The sequence below is a fragment of the Stigmatopora argus genome, chromosome 10, assembly GCF_051989625.1.
Source record: "Stigmatopora argus isolate UIUO_Sarg chromosome 10, RoL_Sarg_1.0, whole genome shotgun sequence".
In the NCBI taxonomy this organism is placed as follows: Eukaryota; Metazoa; Chordata; class Actinopteri; order Syngnathiformes; family Syngnathidae; genus Stigmatopora; species Stigmatopora argus.
Genome location: NC_135396.1, coordinates 15,568,294 through 15,583,076, shown reverse-complemented (window position 1 = coordinate 15,583,076; position 14,783 = coordinate 15,568,294). Strand labels below are relative to the sequence as shown.

Genomic DNA, 14,783 nt, shown 5'->3' with positions numbered 1-14,783 from the left:
GCGAATCCCGTTTCGGCGAAAAGTCCGTCGGCGAAATGTCTTTCGGCGAATCTTCTGAGTACCCTTGCACACGCCCAAATGTTAATGTGTTTGTGTTGTCGAGCGAGTTTTTGCTGTTTTATTTTACTTAATAAAGAATATGTGAATTTACTTTGTCTTCTTTTTAATAAAAGTAGTGGTAAAATAATTTCATTTATTGCCTTTTATTTTAAAAAACAATCGTTCGCGAGTCCGGCGACGAATTGTCCGTCGACGAAATTTCCGGCGACGATATGTCTGTTCGACGAACTGTCCGGCGATGACGCGTCCGTTTGACGAACCGTCCGGGGATGAAGCGTCCGGCGACGAAGTGTCCGTCAACGAAATGTGCATGGTTGTACGTCTCCTTGTGCCCTGCGATCAGCTGGCCAACGATTCAGGGTGTCCCCCGCCTCTGGCCCAGCTGGGATAGGCTCTAGCACACCCCACGACCCTAATGAGGATAAAGCGGTTCAGAAAATAAGATGAGACATTGTATAGATTACATATAGTTTTTTATGTGGAAAAAAGGTAACTAGTAATAGAACTAATCACTTTTATTACGAATGAATAATTAGTTTGTTTCTGAATTTGTTTATTAACATTGTTACGCTGTTGCTAATCGATGAAAGCATGTAAGCACAAGGGAGTCTAAACAAAACATTCTGAATAATTATGTGCTAGAAGTAGTGTGGGCGTCACAGTGGTGTGCTAACAACATGCTTCTGTTGGTGGTGTAGTGGTGCCACATTGATGTGCCAACACGATTCTCCCATTGGTGCGGCGCTAGAGGTAGTGTCGGTGTCACATTGCTGTGGCAACGCAACATTGCTATTAGTGAGTTTTAAGTCAGCTGTCTCACAAGTGGGTTCCTTATATTGTCCTACAAGTTAGCAGAGAGCCAATGCACCAATCAAACCAGCCTTATCTGGTTCGCAAGCCAATAGATTCTCTGACCCCTGTATTAACCACTCTTCCACCATTCTACCACTGATTTCAAATCCATACAATGGTTTAGTTCTGATTGCATTGAACAAATGGTTATAGAATACATATAAATCTAGTAGGCCTCTGAGATCTGCAAACTCAGATTAGACCAGGGTTAAACCCAAACACGGAGATGCAGCATTTACCTGTTGTGTTGCACACAAGTGGTATAAGGCAACAGAATGAAATCTGGCACAAACATTGACTGTATTAAAGTCCTGGTTAAAAATTCTTATTTTTGTTGCCTGCTTACCTTTAAGCCCTATTTTTAAAGCCTTATTATTTATGGGATAAGTACGTAGTCGTTTTGCCATTTTATCCTAACCACTCATGTGGACCATTCACAAACATTTGCCAGAGAAAGAGGAAGGGGGTAGTATTTGATTATTTTGCATACAAGGTTTTTGCACATTTGTTGTTTTGACCAATTGTTTGACTTTTATTCTAAAATGCCCTAAAAAGCTTATTCACTGAAATCAAGATCAAGATGCTGCTTTTTTTGTTTAAAATATAAGCTATTATTATTATGGTGGCTCAAAGCTAGAAAGTAATGGTGGGGTCGGTAAATAAAGGATGAAGCCAAAGCTTGCAGTGATCACTGCTTCATTGCATTTTTTGCCTGTCCTGCCCGAGTAAGCTGTTGAAGTGATGCACTGTGGAAACAGGTAAATGAGACATGAGGAGATGGTGCTGTGTGTAATAGTGTCCCACAGTATCTGTGCCAATTTTGGAGGAAGAGAATGCATGGGAATGCTGTGAATGAGATAAATGTTTTTTTCTTCAAAGGAACTCAGCCTGTGGTGACACCGCTTTGCTTTTTTTCCTCCTCGTTTAATTAAGAAAGCAATCCCTTGTTCCCCTGAGCTCACTCCTTCTTAGTCTCACTCGTTCTGGCGCTTGCCGCATTTAATAAATGATCATTGCGATAATGCAGGGTGACAGGGAGTAGCGTGTGGATGTATGCTGCCACAATTTACATACTTGTGTTTATACATGAGTGGGTGCAGTTTAGCTGCCAACACCACACTGACACATTGAGGACTCTTGTTACAGTAACACTCAATTAAGATTTTACACATGACACAATAAAGTAACGACTGCGAACATAACAAAATACACTGTTTAACGACTATGGTAATGCTCTAAAATTAATCAAATGTCAATAAACCCACATTTTTGTTTCATACTCAAGCTACCAATAGTAACAGCGATCTCTAAAAAAGTGGGTGAGATGAAAATCACAAGAGTGTAATCATAGTCTGCATAAAGGAAACCAGGGTGGCAAAGCGGGTAAGTGGTAAACGCGTCGGCCTCCCAGTTCTGGGGTCAACTGTTTGATCCCAAGTTGATCCTTTTTGTTTGGAGTTTGTATGTTCTACCCGGGCTTGCGTGGATTTTCTCCGAGTGCTCCGTTTTCCTCCCACATCCCAAAGAATGTGCAGCGTAGACTGGTTGAACATGCTAAATTGCCCCGAGGTATGAGTGTGAGCATGAATAGTTGTCCATGTCTTTGTGCCCTATCGTTGGCTGGCCACCAATTCAGAGTGTCCCCCGCCTTGCCTGGTGCCCATAGTTAGCTGGGATAAGCTCCACAACTCACAGCGACCCATGTGAGGATAAGCATTTCAGAAAATGAATGAATGAATAAAGGAAACACATCACTAGTTCAGTTTAGGTAAAGTGGAATCAGTAACATGATGAAGCGGCTTGTTCACGCCATTTGATTATAACATTAAAATTAGGAATTAAATGGTAGAGATTCCTATTTAGAAAATCATGAAGCTACATCCCAAATCTCTAATTTATTTTCACACTTATTGTTAAACTACATGATGAACATACACTCCATTCAAGGGTAGAGGTTGTCACTTTTAATGGAGGTCAGTTGGGTCATTCCCTTGTGTGAATAGGACTGGCCATGTGAATCAGAGATGTAGTAATTCACAGACATTACCTCACTTCTGTGGTTAGGGGTCAAGGTAATAAGCAACAAAAAGTCACCAAAATATAATTCCACATTTTCATATTTACTATATGTTTAATATTGTAGTCCATGTGTATAATACTAAGCCAAACAGAGTAAATAGAGTGTATTTGGTCACTCAAATAATGCAGGGCAACATTTGGTGGGTCCATTGTCAAGGTAAGGGAGCACGTCAATCATATCAGGGTGAAGCCCATATGTCCACATTTGCTCGATTTCATATTACTTCTGATTGAAGTCCTGGGACAGGCCATCTGGGTGATGGCTTCGGTCGGGGATGCCTTTGGATGATGTCTTTTTAAGTAACTCATTCCAAAAATCTTCAATCTTGATTGATTCCTCACGGATTTTCCTACCACAGTTTTATTTTTCCAAGTATAGAACGCAGAATATTGCCGTAACTGGATGAGCTTTTACAAGGAGACATTGCATCCTACAAACAGGCAATGCAAATTGTATAACTAGCATATTTTGAATTTATGATTAAGAAAAAAGGTCAAGTGACTTTGCCGCCAGAGATCACCCTTGGGTTTAACTGATTAGACCAATGTTCCCTCTAAGCTGCGTGCGTGCGCAATTGCGCACTACTCTCGTGCTCTCTGCGCAAGCAAACATATGCAGCGCACAAAATAAAATCCAAAACGACCGGGCTGCGGCAGAGCCACTCAACAAGGCAAAGTAAAAAAAGAAATCCGGTTCTTTTAAGATGGAATGGCTGTCGGCGTGTGTGCACATAGAGGAACAAACGGTGAAACTGGGTAAGAAAGGTCTCCTCTGCAAAACACGCAGCAAAGCTAAAGTTGTTAGCAAGTTTTCCGATGGAAAAATATTGCATATAGATGCAAGTCATTGGAATGAGAAGTGAGAAGGACAGACGTGAAGAATACGGTAAAATTTAAGTCAGATTTGTGGATATTCTAGTGACATTTATTAACATGTTTTATTCATAGATTTGAATCATTAAATTTTATTATGACTAGATCATTTATGGGTGGTAGACATGCACCTGCTTATGGCAGGTGTGATACTGGTGTGTGCCCATAGTGAGCAATGATAATGTTGCTCACACTGGTACTCAGTGTGCTCAGGGAGGTTGTCTTTCTGCCCGGACAAACGAAAAATTAGAGGGAACATTGAATGAGACTGTTATTTATATCAGTTTTTGATGCAAATTATTCAAAAAGTGTTCACATGTAACTCAGTGGCGGGCCGTCAGGGCCTTCAAGGCCTTCTCTGCTGGCCTAAGAAATATCTGAATCATATTATATTTTGTCCATCAATACTTATTATTCCAAATGGTCTGTTAGCTTCCTTTCATTGCTTTTCCCCCTGGTTGCACTGCTTCCAGATGTGTGTTTTCATATTGAAGCATTTAACCAATCACATTTCAGCCATTATTTGTTGCCAGATCAGATCTGCCTCAAAGCCTTCACAATCAGTTCTTGCGGGCTCTGCTGCATTAAACTAGACTGTTGCTTTTAACCAATCAGATTTCGAGTTGGCAACCCCACAATGATTTTTCATAGGCGTTAGCATTTTGCTGGCTGGGACATGTCATTTCTTTCACAAACTATGATTGGCTAGTAGGCGAGCCAAAGCAGTACCCGAGGCAGCCGAGATCGCAAACTCCACCCACAATGGCCGACAGAAGCAAAACAAATGGATTCTGTTTGCTCACAAAGCTATTTTCTAGACGGACTTTTCCAGAAAAAAATGGACATCATTAAGAAAGGGCGGTCAACTCCGAAGCTAGCATGCCTGTTACAGCCGGGAAAATTGTGTGTGCGGGACTTTTAGTGCGCTAACTTAGCTGCACCACCAAATAGAATATTGTTGTGTTGATTTAAATCCATTTTCAAAATGGACTATGCCGGAAATATGACAGGACAGGCTCGACTTTCATCATTAGCTTCTATGGCGATAGGAAAGAAGGAAGAAAGAAAGGAGGATGGATATTGTGTAAAAAGGATTTTTGGTGAGTAAAATATGGCTATATTCCTAAATAATATTTCAATTGTGGGTCAAGTTCTGATATCTGAAAAGCTCCAGTATTTGTATTTAAGCTCCAGTGTTTGTATTTAATCACAAAATGCTGCTAGGAAGTGGATTTTACCCCAGTTTAATTTTTGGTGTTTCACCATTGACGTCCATCGCTGTCTTTTCCCCGGGAAAAATCACCCCCCTGGCCTGGTTGTAATGTCTCAAAAGCTCCAGTATTTGTATTCAATCAATAAATGATGCTAGGAAGTGGATTTTATCTAATTTTAGTGCATTTTTTGTCATTTCACGTATGGACGTATCGACGTTCATCGCTGTCTTTTTACCGGGGAAATGATACTCCGGGCCCGGTTCTGATGTCTAAAAAGCTCCAGTATTTGTATTTAATCAATAAATGCTGTTTTTGGCTGGATTTTACCCCATTTTCGGGCAATGTTTGCCCGTACGCCATTGACGTTCATCGCTGTCTTTTCCCGGGAAAATCACCCCCTGGCCTGGTTTTAATGTCTGAAAAGCGCCAGTATTTGTATTTAATCATGAAATGCTGCTAGGAAGTGGATTTAACCCAATTTTTGTGCATTAATTTATTGATTATTTTTTATGTGTCGCAGCTGTAGCTGCAGTAGAGGTTTTATAGCCATAAAATAGTTTTTGAGGGTTGGATTGATACGTTGAAGGCGCTACCAGAAAATGCACCGACCGCCACTGATGTAACTTCACAAAAAAGTTTGAGAAATACGGCTTAATTTTTTTCTTCCAACTCAAGTCTGATTTGTGATTTTGGCACTTTTGTGGAAGTGCACAGGCATGCACAATTGAAAAAAGTTACTTTTCACTGCTAGAAGTGGCATCAACACTGTTGACCACTCCCACACAAATGAGCCGTCTTTACATACCCTTATAGATAGACGCTTTCTTGCGCCCCAATTACAAAACATAGCAAGTTTTACTCTGACATGACACTCCAGGTACAATGTGCTTTAATTGTGAGTGGACCTGCGCTACCAAACAAAATCGAGCCCATGAATGTTGTCTTCTAAACAACTGCACTTGTATTTATCTTTGTAATCATATTCACAAAAGAAGAAACATTGGACAAAATATTTATAATTATTATTGTGAAATAATGATGAAACATGCAGACTTTTAATGTCAGTCTTTTTAAATGAATGAGTGATTTCAATGATGGAAATCAGACTTGTTATAGAGTTGCTACAACTGTGTGCAAACATGTGACTGTTTTCAGAATATGACTTTCACACAAGACAATGAGATAGAAATTGAACACATTCTGAAAAGGAGGAACAATAACCACCAATCACCTAATTATTTCAGAGCATAGCAATATGAGCAACGCAGAGGCATGACGAACCCTATTGTTGCCTGTGGCCAATGACAACAGGGAACCAGGATGGTTGGATGTGAGACTGAAGTTTAAGTTTAGACGCCAAGAGACATAACATAGATTTTAATGACAAAAAGCGACTATTCAGAATATTACACTTATACAAAGCTCTGTCCTTGGCTCACTCTGTCCACATCTCTCCTTCTCAGTCAAGTACTAATGCGCCCTGTGGGCTTCCTGTGTTGACAGGAAGAGAGCGGCTTTTCACAGCCGGCCAAGACTCACAGCTGAGGGGAAGATGAAACGCCATTTGGAGGTTGCCTCCTCGTAGCCATACCCACACTCGTTCCCTGTCTCTGCCTTTAATATAATAACTTTCAAATTAAGTTCTGCATGGCTTCACTTTTCTAATAAACACATTTATTTTGACTTATAATTTGCGTGCTCCATTTTTTGGCTTAAAATGTATGACTTTTTTGTACAAAATGATTTACACCAATATTTAATTTTGGATCAGTCCTTCTATCTGTCGATTTGACTTATTCATGGGGCTTTGTTAGGTAAATCACCTCTGTTCTTCAACTTTCGCACCGCCACTACATCGCAGAATTTTTTTCTGAGGGTTATTAAAAAAAGTTTAGAAAAATGTGTAATGCTACGCTGAAACTCGCAACCGGAAGACAAATGAAAAAATGGTATTGGAAAATGGCAGATGTCAGGGCAGCGAGGAACAATTTTTCCTGTGAATACAGTACTTGAAGTATTTACATTTTTTTACATAGATTATATTTAGATATTAGTATATTATAGTATTTTCACATGACTGTGATATTTAATAAATATACTTGATAATTGTACTTGTGTACTTATTTTTGTATAGGCACGAAAAACATGTAGTATGGTATTTAGTAACAATAGGGGTGATCATACTTCGCGTTTTTTTCTATTATCGTGGCCATGTCTGGTCTACATTATCCATGAAAAACAAGATATTAGTGACTCACACTTTTTGATGTGACATCAATCATATCATAATACTTAGGTTGCCACTTCAAAGAATACCCTGGAGCATTTTATGAGGTATGCTGTTTTGCATGAACAGAACATCTCAATCATCTTCAGAGTTTTGATGTAAAACACTAGCTGTAGATAAAGTTATGACACCAATGTTCAACACAAGCCACAATAGACCTTTCTGCACTTTGGCCACTTTGGAGTTGGGGGTGACTCAAATTAATGGATCAGTGGATTTTCATACATTGAACAGCTTCTATATTTCATAAAAAATTCCCCAACAATGACTGAACTGATAAGTTTAGTATTAAAATAACGTAGGAATAGTATAAAATAACTGTTCGCAATATAGTCCCTATAATATGAGCATTTTTTAGTAAAGAAGGGATTACATCCACATATAATTAAACATAATTAGACCATGTACATCATTACATTCTATAGTAACAACAATGTTCTCATAGGTACAATTTTTCCATATTCATATACTATACCTTCTTGAGATCCAGTCGGTGAAGAATCTTTTGAATTATTTTTTCTAGGTTATGCCAATCGAAATGTAAAAAAATACTATACATTTAATAATCTGACCAATATTAGATGCCCAAACGCTTAATTGTTTCTTACAGTTTTCAAAGCAGAATCAACTTTACATTTGTCAAAATATTACCATGCAGCTACCATTAAGACCCACAGGGTTAAGCGATAAGAGGAAAGCACAAAAATATGTGAGGACATTGGGAACATGACAACTATTAGCATCAAAGTTAATGGACGGGGCAAAATTTAGACTACTAAATGTGTGAGAGGGGGGTGTTGGATGGCAGGAGTGCAATGGAAGAAAGTGATGGAAATTGATTACATTTGAACCTGTCAAGGGAAAAACGAAAGGATCTGATGGTAGATGGTGTGACGAGCAGTGGTGAGAAATGTTAGGACACTGAACTATAAACTAAAAAAAGGACTTGTCAAAGTGTGGGAAAGAATGTGCAATATGGGAATATAAGGAACAAGCAAAATGACAAAGACATCTATTTTTCATATTCTTTCAGACAGAAGTGTTTCTGAATGAGTCTCTTGAGTCTGACACGTGTATGTGCACACACATGCATACACTCTCCTTCACATGGCCTTAGACCCACACTCTGAATTTTTCATAGCTTCCATTTTCAAGATTACATCTTTCAATTAAGACTTAGATGGTTGACTTTTGGTACCGGTAAACATGAGTATGTGTGTGTCCACGATAAAACATTTCCAAAGCCTCAGCTTTAAAGTCAGATTTAAAGAAAAAATGGGGTGGTGGTGGCGGCAGTTTCCACCTCTGAAAATATGTCCAAAACAGCAAAAATAATAAATAAATAAATGGTCTGGTGGAAGAGTGGTTAACACGTCCACCTTATAGTTCAGAGATCAAGGTTCCAATCCCCGGTAGTTTCTGACCTTCCCATGTGGAGTTTGCATGTTTTGGTGGGTCTACTCCTTCCACATCCTAACAATATACATGGTAGGCTGATTGAACATTTTAAATTGCCCCCTAATTTGAGGATGAACTCCACATGCTGACCATAGCTGACTGCGGTAGTCTCCATTTTATCTCATCTCATCTCATTTTCTTCCACTTTATCCGAAGTCGGGTTGCGGGGGCAGTAGGTTCAGCAGGGAAGCCCAGACTTCCCTCTCCCCAGCCACTTCATCCAGCTCTTACAGGAGGACCCCAAGGCGTTTCCAGGCTAGCCGGGAGACAGTCTCCCCAGCGTGTCCGAGGTCGGCCCCGTGGCCTCTTTGGAACATGCTCAGAACACCTCCCGAGTAAGGCGTGCAGGGGGCATCCTGATCAGATGCCCGAGCCACCTCATCTGCGGAGGAAACTAATTTCAGGCGCTTGTATCCGGGATCTCGTTCTTTCGGTCACGGCCCACCGCTCGTGACCATAGATGAGGGTGGGAACGTCGATCGACCAGTAAATAGAGAGCCTCGCCTTTTGGATCAGCTCCTTCTTCACCAGGACAGACCGATGCAGAGTCTGCATCACTGCAGACGCCGCACCGATCCGGCTGTCGATCTCCCGTTCCATTCTTCCCTCAGCCGTGAACAAGACCCAAGATACTTAAACTCCTCCACCTGGGGGAGGACCTGATCACCTGAGAGGGCATGCCACCTTTTTCTAACTGAGGACCATGGTCTCAGATTTGGAGGTGCTGATTCTCATTCCAACTGCTTCACACTCGGTTGCAAATCGTTCCAGCGAGAGTTGGAGGGTTAGGGTAGTCTCCAGGACCCTCGTGACCCTTGTGATGATAAACGGTACAGAAAATGAATGAATGAATAAATAATAGAAACATTCTGTTAGGTATTAATTCGTTTCTCTGTGTCTTCCCCGTCAGGTTTGGTTTTGTTTATTGGTTTTTGGTATTTGTTTTGAAGTATTTAAGTTTTGTTAGTGTATCGTCACTACCCGTCTTGGCCTGCTTCCCCTCGATTTGGGTCCTTCCACACTCGACAAACCAAAATCGTGACACGTTCAAGCTCTGAACTGATGTCTTTGTAATACCAAATATGAGAAAAAATTGTAACACATAATTACATACAAAAAAATCCCCCTCTTCTCAATGCATGAATGCACTTTTGAGCACTTTCACAATATCTCCCATCTCATCTCATTTTCTGAACTGATTTATCCTCATTAGGGTCGCGGGGGGTGATCGAGCTTATCCCAGCTGACTCCGGGCCAGAGGCGGGGAACACCCGATCGGTGACCAGCCGATCGCAGGGCACAAGGAGACGGGCTACCATGCACACACACCCATACCTAGGGGCAATTTAGAGTGTCCAATCAACATTCATGTTTTTGGAATGTGGGAGGAAACCGGAGTACACGGAGGAAACCCACACAGGCCCGGGGAGAACATGCAAACTCCACACAGGTGGACGTGACCTGGATTTGAACTCAGGACCCCAGAGCTGTGAGGCCGATGCGCTAACCGCTCGTTCCACCGGGCCGCCCACTTTCATAATTTAAATAATTGTTTGCTAGTTATACACGTGTTGTTAGGGTTGGTTGGTTTTGTTATTCCTTTTTCCCTGTGTCCTGTCTGTGTGCTTTTCACCTCTTATGTCCCTCCTGGCGTTCCTTTCCTCTCATAACCACCTGTGTGTATTTTGTGATTAGCCCCTGCTCTGTCTATTTAAACCCCGTGTTTTGTTAGTCAATGTCGGATTTTCTGCTTTGTTTTTTCTGCTCCATGTTCCAAGTTCCATTTTCCTCGTTTTCCCCATGTCGTCCATGTCAGGTTTGATTTTGTTATTTATTGCTGAGTCCTTATTATTTTCTTGAATCCCCTCCTGCCTTAAATAATCAGGTTTTGTTAGAGCACTCAAGCGCACCTGTCCATTGCCTGCTTCCCTGCATTTGGGTCCAACTCGACGTTTCACGCTCAACGTCACCCCAAAGACGTAACACGTGTCGATTAAAGATTATGACACCTCATAGCTGTACTTTCTTTATTTTTAAAAGAACAAAAAAGTCACTATTTTTTTGCCGCTACTTAGCAGTAGCAAACAAGACATTACGTATCTTGTGTTTATACAAAACTTTTATCCTCATCAACTTTGAGTGAGGAACAGTGAGAAATCTGAAGTGACATTGCCGTAGCTATTGGAGAACCAGCCCCAGAATTCAAATGTCTTGATGGCGGAGAGATATTGTCTGTGATTTGGAATAAGGAGTATTATTTGTTTTAAATGTTGTAAATCTGTGTTTATTTGTGGATAGTAGGCCAAATCATAGGAAAATATCTTTGTTTAAAAGGATGATCTGCTACATGTGAGGAAGGTCTATGTGTAATCCCTATACAACCCTACGACTAATGGGATAATAAAAACCAAAAATGCATTCAATTAGATAATTTTAAAATACTAATGATTCAGAGGGTTCCATGCAGGCAGGTCATAGATGAAAACAACAACCCACCCTGGCGCTTGTGCTTGTCTGCCTGCCAAAGTCCTACCAAAGACTTTAAGACCAGCATATCGTCAAAGACATACCCTTGTTGGACCAAAAAGCCCAGCTTTGAGCTGAGCGGTTTGGCCAATTCACAAAATGGTTCAGCTAGGTTTGCACTTGTATGAAAATTTAACTGTGCTGATTCATAAAAATGGCGGCCATTGTGGAAATGCGTAAGTTGCTTGATTATTGTTGTATTTTATTCTGTCTTTCTTCTTTCATGGTGTGACTGTAGTACTATTTTTTGTCAATATTAGTAGAAACACTGATTATATATGGATGTAATCTATAGCTATGTATAGCATGCCTATTGTTTGGAATTGGAAAAGTGCAAAAGTAAAAGGTAAAGAATAATTTAAACTCATGGGAAATAAAGTGTATTATTTAGGAATATAATTTATGTGTCACTTGTGCTTTGTATAGTTTTAGCAAGATGAGTTTTTCATCCAAAAGTGATGCAAGTTCTACTAAATCAATGCTGGTAAAGTCTGAGTTTGAAAAGGCAATTGCAAAGTTGAGCTGCAGGCTTAAGTAATAAAATATTAATATGATGTTGAAAATAAGAAAGTCCTGTGTCCAAAACAATGCCCAAAAGGAACTGGGCTCAAATGCAAAATTAATGAATACTGTTAACTACAGAGGTAACAGTAAAATATTTAAAATTCGCTACCAAATGTTGTTTAGGACTCCTGTCAGTCGTATTGTGTGGAAAAAAGAAAACAAAACAATATTAATATTAATTTACCAATTTTATTGTTGCAATTTTGTGACTTTTCATCCATAGATTACTTTAATCTTTTAAAATTACGCAAAAAGCAGTTTCTTGGTCACACAGACTTTACATCACCAAAAGTTGATGCCTGTGAAACCAAACACCCTTTGGTTCAGGCTACTAGTATTATTTAAAAATAAGCAACAAAACGACTTTCTAATAGTAATATTACAAGATTATTCTTATAATACAAGACTAATCTTATTATATTACAATATTGACTTGTTTTTTTGTCATATTCATTTTTTTTCTCGTAATATACATTTTTCTCTCTTGGAATTGTTAGGTTTGCCTCGGCTGCGGACTGGAAACCAGGATCAGAAAGCAGACAACAAAAAAGCAGTGCTCTCGCACAAACTTAAGGTTTAATGAAAATAAAAAAAACAACAACAGTAAAAACTAACAATGAAACCAACTCATCAGTGAAGGACTGAGACGCACACCGCCAAAAAGGCAGGTAAAACCACGGACAAAATAATCGCACACAGACGCAAAAAAACACGGGGTTTAATTACACAAACAGGGGTTGATGAAAATCATAAACACCTGGGTAACACAAGGGAAGGAGAGCCAAACAAGACACAGCAGGTGAAACTCATACAGTCATGCAGGATACACAAAGAAACACACTTAACCACCAAAAGCCCAACAAAACACATACAAATACATACATTTGGTACATTTTCTGAACCGCGTTATTCTCATTAGGGTCGTGGGGGGTGCTGGAGCCAATCCCAGCTGTCTTCAGGCCAGAGGCTGGGGACACCCTGAATCGGTGGCACAAGGAGACGGACCACCGCGCTAACCACTGGCGCCCCCGGGCCGCCTATTTTGTTAATTCCTTTTCATATTCCAGCTAACAACAGACATCGGGCAGGGGACACCCTGAATCGATGGCCAGCTAATCGCAGTACACAGAGACAATTCACGTTCACACTCATACCGAGGGGCAATTAAGAGTGTTCAACCTGTCTACAATGCATGTTTTTGGGATGTGGGAGGAAACCAGATTACCGAGACAAATCAATGCATGCCTGCGGAAAACATGCAAAGTCCACACAGCGAGGACCAACCTGGAATCGAACCCTTGACCCTAGAACTTTGAGGCCGACGTGCTAACCACTCATCCACTACTTTTCTTTTAGCGGTGCAAAAAATATGTTCTCTGAGTTCACATGCCCCAAACAAGTATTAATTTTTTTTTCCAACCCACAGAGTAAAGATCGAGTCCTGAACAGAACAAATGGAACATACATTTAATTTTACCTGGCCATTGAATCATGTATTCATCTGAAAATCCTCCTTTTCTAAGAGGGAAATTTTCAACTAAAATATTGTGCATGTTCTAGGAAAATATATAACTACTATGCTTTTTTTAAGCATAGCATATTATTGTTGACGCTAGCACAAGTCTTTGATGAATTGAAACTAATTTTCCTTGATACAAATACGTCAAAGGAAGGCAACTAATAGTAAAATATGGAGATATTACCATTTCAGTAGACAGCAACACTATATTATTCCGATAATAACAATAAAGTTCCAGAATTGGTGATTGCAGAAGGTTTAGAATGCAAACGTTTAGCTCAAATAGAAGATAATCATACCCATACACTGAAAACATCAAATAACATTGCAAACATTAATTGCTCATATCTGATTATGCGATCTAATGTATTATAGCATGATATCCAGAAACTGAAATCAGAAACTGAAAATCTGAAAAGAAAGTTTTTCACTAACAATGTAGAAAAGTTTGTAAAAATCTACAGGCTAAGGTCATCTCAAAAGATACTGGCGTTTCTAAAACATTTGCATATATGATTAATTTATGTATTACCAGTAAGTAAAGTTGGCCAAAAAGTGAGTTCAGAAATGTACTTAGCCCTAAGAGAAGTTCAAAAAGAAAACACATGCAGTTAGATCTTCTGTCAATTCGCTAAACTTTATGTACTGCTAAACATAGACATTGGCATAGATTTGGTGCACTAATGCATTAACCATGTTCTTTGTATTTCAGGATGATTCATGTATATTTAATTACATCTGGACTAGAACACAGAAATCTCATTTTAAGTGTGTGAGAGTGGACATATATATATATATATATATATATATATATATATATATATATATATATATATATATATATATATATATATATATATATATATATATATATATATATATATATATATATATATATATATATATATATATATATATATATATATATATATATATATATATATATATATGGCGGTCCGTGAATTTCCTAGCGATGCCTTCAGCTGACGGAATCAATCCAACCCTCAAAAACTATTTTAGGGCTGTAAAACCTCTACTGCAGCTACAGCCACGACACGTAAAAAATCACCAATAATAACCTCATACAATTGAAATATTATTTAGGAATATAGCCATATTTTACTCACCAAAAATCATTTTTACCTGTACACAATATCATCCTCCTTTCTTTCCTCCTTTTCTATCGCTGACGGAATCAATCCAATCCTCAAAAACTATTTTATTGCTATAAAATCTCTACTGCAGCTACAGCTGCGACACATAAAAAATCATCAATAATAACCTCATACAATTGAAATATTATTTAGGAATATAGCCATATTTTACTCACCAAAAATCCTTTTTACCTGTA

The 14,783-nt window shown here is 39.2% G+C and overlaps 1 long non-coding RNA gene across 1 annotated transcript in view; it reads left to right on the top strand.

Moving 5' to 3' along the window:
* The window catches only part of LOC144084046 (uncharacterized), a 64,387-nt gene extending 51,851 nt beyond the window's left edge, over window positions 1–12,536 (top strand). Inside the window, exon 3 of the long non-coding RNA XR_013303707.1 lies at window positions 12,411–12,536. This is a non-coding gene — a long non-coding RNA (uncharacterized LOC144084046). The remainder of the gene's footprint in view (window positions 1–12,410) is intronic.
* The last annotated feature ends 2,247 nt before the right edge of the window (window positions 12,537–14,783 follow it).